General features: G+C 40.3%; 1 long non-coding RNA gene across 1 annotated transcript in view; it reads left to right on the top strand.

The window, feature by feature from the left end:
* The window catches only part of LOC122540577, a 21,024-nt gene extending 16,302 nt beyond the window's left edge, over positions 1–4,722 (top strand). Inside the window, exon 3 of the long non-coding RNA XR_006309356.1 lies at positions 4,462–4,722. This is a non-coding gene — a long non-coding RNA (uncharacterized LOC122540577). The remainder of the gene's footprint in view (positions 1–4,461) is intronic.
* Positions 4,723–5,423: the final 701 nt, after the last annotated feature.

Genomic DNA, 5,423 nt, shown 5'->3' with positions numbered 1-5,423 from the left:
TTGGGGTGGTTGCTTTCATAGTTCAGGACTTGGTCTGTGTGTGTGGCTTTCCTGTGTACCTTAGTGGTGAATTCTCCGTTTGGTGTTCTCTGTACCCTCACGTCTAGGAAGTGGCAGGGACAGGCCACTATAAATGCCGGAGGAAACACCACAGAAGCGCTTCACAGGAGGCTCCCAAGCACTGAGGATGTCACCTAGACAGGGGACGAAACGTTTGCAACAAAAACTTCCAGCTCGGCGAACAGAACCACAGCAGACACAGCAAGGCTCAGAACATGAATTCACCTTGAGGCTGCAGTTGTGGAGAGGTGACATATTTAAGGCAACAAAAGGGTAATTTAAAAAATTGAACACAAAGATGAACAGAAGAAGGTAGAAACATTTGAAGATTGTAATGTGATTGGAACATTCTTGACTTAAACTGTGCTTTCACTGGGAAGATTTGGTTAAAGCCGCAGTCATGGAAATGTATTTGAAAATTCAGAGAAAGATATGTACTCTCTTATTAGACAGTAAAAGGTAGGGAAACAGCCATTTCATTGGAAAGAAGCAGGGAGACACTATATCTAGGCTGCAAAGTTGGGAAAATCTCCAGTTTGTCCATAAAAGGCAGGGTAAAACCAACCTGAAGATTAAAAAGAGAAATGCCCAACAAGCAGTAGAGAGATACAAAACTGCTGTTTACTGGCTTTTGAAACTTGAAAGAAGTAAAATACTCCAGAAATGTCATAATAAAGAATTTTAAGCGTTATTAATTGAAATATAAAACAGCATTTCTATTATATCAGGTTTAAGAGTTTGAAGAGACTTTAAGACAACAGAGTTAAAGCAATATTGCTTTGATGCAAGATTACAAGGTATAAAGCCATCGGCACTTATCTAATGCAACATCAATCTCTCTCAACCTCTTCCATTGGGCAAAAGGTAAAGAAGTTTAAACAGATGTACTGACAGATTCAAGAACAGCTTCTTCCCCATTGTTATCAGACTTCTGAATGGACCTCTCAGATTCTAAATTTAATGCTGGTCTCACTCTATGTGCACTTTCTCTGTAGAGAAGGGTCCCTGGCGCTGACGCTACTATTAATTTGCCAAAATATTAAAGAAGATGCAGATACATTTGAAGAAATTCTAACAACCTTTGGTGATTACTTCAATCTGCAAACAAATAAAATTATTGAAAGAACAATATTTAACAAAACGCAGGAATTAACAACAACAGAATCTATTTACTTTGTAAGTAATAGCATAAATGCTCAGGAAATATATGACAAATCAACAGTGAGAGCAGCCCAAATATCAGAAACTATCAGTCAGATCAGTGCTGTGAAACAAACAAATCTCACCTTTCTGATCACAGAAAGTATCATCACCATAGCAAGCAGACACCACGAGGAGCAGTTACAAGAGTCTCACAGACAACTATCAACATAGAAGGAGGTCATTCAGCCCATCATGTCCAGCTCATCAACAGACGTCTGACTACACTGATACTATTTCCAGCTTTAGGTCCATAACCCTGGAAGCTACAGCAACACAAGTGAATATCTAAAAACTGCTGAAATGTTATGAGAGCGGCTGACTCAACAAGACAGGCAATGTGTTCCAGATTCCCATTATCCTTTGAGTGAAAAGAAATCCCCTTAACTCTCCTCTTAGTCTTCTATCTCTTACCTTAAATCTATGTCCCCTGGTTAAAGACTGACCTCTTTACTGATAGAGTAAGTACCTTCCTATATACCCTATTGACACCCGTAATAATCTTCTGCATTTCTATCTAGTCCCCTGTCAAACTTTGTTACTCCAAGGAAAATAATCCCAGCCTATCCAATCTTTCCTCATACTCAGATCCTCCTGGCCCGGCAGTATTCTGGTAAATCACATTTGCAGCCTCCCAAGGGCAATCATATGCTTCTGATAACATGTGACCAGACCTGTATGCAGTACTCTATTGTGGCATAACCAGTGTTTTATACAGGTCCAGCATAATCTCTCTGCTCTTGTATTTGATGCCTCAACTAATTAAGTCAAGTATCTCACATGTCATCTTAACCACCTTATCTACCTGCCCCTCTACCTCCAGTAATCTGTGGGGATGCACACCAAGGTCTCTCTGGTTTTCAGTACTTTCCAGTGGCCTACCATTCAGAGTGTAAACCCTCACCTGTTAGCCCTGCCCAAGTGCATTACCTCACACTTTTCCAGGTTGAATTCCATCCATTACTGCTGTGCCTGGCTGACCATCTGCAGCAAAGTCAGGAGGCCATTGAGTTAATTGATATCGTGGCTGTAAGATTGACAATTTTTACAGAGCAGGTTTAAAATGACAAAAGGGCATTTTAAAAGATTTAGAAGATGGAGTCTAACAGAAGGATATAGTTAGGAGAACTTTAAGACTGGGATAAGATCAGGAGATACATAATTTAAGCGGTGGATTTGGCAGGATGATTTATTAAGACTGCAGCTGCAGAAATCGATTTGAAAATTGGTGCAGGGATGTGCATTGTATACTAGGCTGGAAGACAGGAAAACCTCCATTTTACACATGAAGAAGCAGGAAACCTTCATCCGTGCTTCGGAAGGTGGGAATACCTCCATTTCACCCCCAGGAGTTGGGAAGCCACTATTTTGATGATGAAAAATGCAGGAAAATTGAGTACAAATTGAGTTTTAACAGAATTTAAACATTAAAGCAAGTAAAATACAACAGCATTTCAGAAACCAACAGCAGAACATTCATTGGATGGGTATATTACAGCACTGCTATAATACAGAACCCACTATTAAAATCTGCAGACGTATGACGGGTGGATTTGTGTATGTGTACTTTGTGTGTGTGTGTGTGTTATTTGTGTCTGTGTGTTGTGTGTGTGTCTGTGTGTTGTGTTGTCTGAGTTTGTGTGTGCATTGTTTGTGTGTCTGAGTGTTGTGTGTGTCTGAGTTTGTGTGTGCATTGTGCTTGTGTCTGTGTGTGTCTGTGATTTGTGCATGTCTGTGTGTTGTTCGTGTGTATGTGGTCAGCTCGGCACAGCAGTAATGATTGGAATTCAACCTGGAAAAGTGTGAGGTAATGCACTTGGGGAGGGTTAACAGACAAGTGATTACACACTCTGTTGTGTGTGTGCTTGTGTGTGTCTGTGTCTCCATGTGTGTCCACGTGTCTGTGTTATTGTGTGTGTGTGTCTCTGTGTTTTTGTTTGTGTGTGATGTGTGAGTGATGTGTGTATCTGTGTTTTGTGGGCGTGTGTATGTTTCTTTGTGTCTGTGTATTGTCTGTGTGTATGTTACTGTGTGTCTGTGTGTTCTGTGTGCCCGTCTATGTCTCTGTGTGAGTTTTGTGTGTCTGAGAGAGAGCTTTTCTTCCTCATAAACTATCTGGTTTGATTCTGAACTGCAAGTATCAGCTTAAGGAATGGGACAAGTGATATTCTTCCAAGCTCTGACTCACTGCAGTCGACATCCTCTATCTGAGTGATGTTTCTCACTGTCTTGGTTTGCCCTCATTTAATTGTCTGCCATGTTACGTAAATCAACACTTGTGTCTAAACTGAATCAGCCTCTTAAAAAGAAATCTAAAGACATTATAAGTGGGCATATTGTTGAGGGGAGGGACATGTTTTTGAATACTAATCCTAAATAAACAAGATGGAATTTAAAGGGAAGCACATTTGCATGTTCAAAACAGGCAAACTTTCTCTGAAAACTAAGTAAATCAGTGAGGAGCTGACTGATCACATCACAGCTGAAATCTTGGGTCACAAATAGCTGCTACATTGGTGATCAGTGGGCAAGATAGTGAACACAAGTGATTGTGGTGAACAAAATGGCTTCTCTCTTCCTCCTTTATCATTCCATGATCCAATCCATCCCATTTTGTTTTACATTGCATTACCGAAGCAGAAAAGCTCCATCTCCCCATCTCCTAAACCTGCAGCTGATCTAAAACCCTCCTCACAAAAAGTCTCCTTCACCTGACACTCTGCACTTGCCCACAGGAGCCAGTAAAAGTCCATTTTTAAACAGCCTCTTCCAACCCAGCAGGAGGAAGCATAAAAAGCACCTTACATTTATATAGCAACTTTCAAAACATCCCAGAGTCCTTCGCAGAAGAGTCAGAGCATCTGTAGTAAAATCACTGCTGTAATGTAGGAACCAGCAGCCAATTCATGTATAACAAGATCCCACATAAAACAATGAGAAAAGTGATCAATGAATCTGTTTTAGATGTTAACTGAAGGATTTAGGTTTGGGTTTCCGGTGGAAGAGGAGTCAGTCAGATTGAGCCTGAAGATCCGTGTGTTCAATGCTGTATTTGACCCGTGGTGAAATTAGATGGTTTTGTGTTAACATCAGTAAGAATGTGCATTTTGCACATTTCGGCAGTTAATAACTTTATATTCCACATATTCATACTAATTATCAAGTATGGCCACAGTAAGGAATCTTTTGTTTATCCTGTAGATGATACACTGACTGTGTCACCTGGACCAGTCAGCAAGCTGAGTTCACATCCAATCCTGCGAGTTCACTGTGCGAACCTCGATGCTTCTAAACAGCTCAACCATGATCTCTGAATACTCAATCACTCCTGGTATTTCACAGCAAAGTCACCATTGGTTCTTGAAGATGTCATGAAAAGCCATTCTGGTGCCGTATTGTCATTATCTCCATAGTAACAACCTCCTGTTCCATTGTCCCTGTTGACAATCACAATCTGAAAAAGTGCAACATATATGGATAAATGTATATTTTTTTATATATGAATAAATAAAATCTGTGTCTGTCTTTTTTGCATATTTAATATTTCTGTATGTCTTCACATATGCATATGTAAAATGCATTCAAATTTGTAAGTACATATTGAATAAGCTACAGTAATATTGCAAACACGTTTATCCATGATTCGGTATGTTGAATGATGATTAGCTGCCTGGATCTCGGGAAATGAGGTTTTTGCTGTGGTAGGAGCAGGGGGCAATTATAATAAGGCTAAAGGGTGGTTACTGATGATATTTTTAATAGCCACTCATAACCCAGTTGGAACATTTATATTTATATATAATGCATTCTATTGACCAAGCTAACTTTTTTGTCATTTCTTCTCTCTCCGATGAAACCTATTTGGAAGTTGGGCAGCAGGACAAACTAAAGTTTCTCACAGGATTAAAGCCTGACCTGCTCTCTGCCAGGCCGGGAGAGAATTTCGATGTGTTCTCTATTCATTCGTGATTACATGCCCCCAGCACCTGCAACAAGGGCGCATAAAGCCAGCATTCATTGCGGCCTGGCAGCTTAGGCATGGGAACATCAGGGAACCGGGTGACAATCATTGTATCTCCAGATAAACATATTCAGTGCAGGACTTCAAAAACAGAGTGCTCAACAGAGGCCATGCTTGGAATCACAGAATACCCTGCTGTATA

Source organism: Chiloscyllium plagiosum, chromosome 35, assembly GCF_004010195.1.
Source record: "Chiloscyllium plagiosum isolate BGI_BamShark_2017 chromosome 35, ASM401019v2, whole genome shotgun sequence".
Lineage (NCBI taxonomy): Eukaryota > Metazoa > Chordata > Chondrichthyes > Orectolobiformes > Hemiscylliidae > Chiloscyllium > Chiloscyllium plagiosum.
This window is presented reverse-complemented; position numbering and strand designations above follow the sequence as displayed.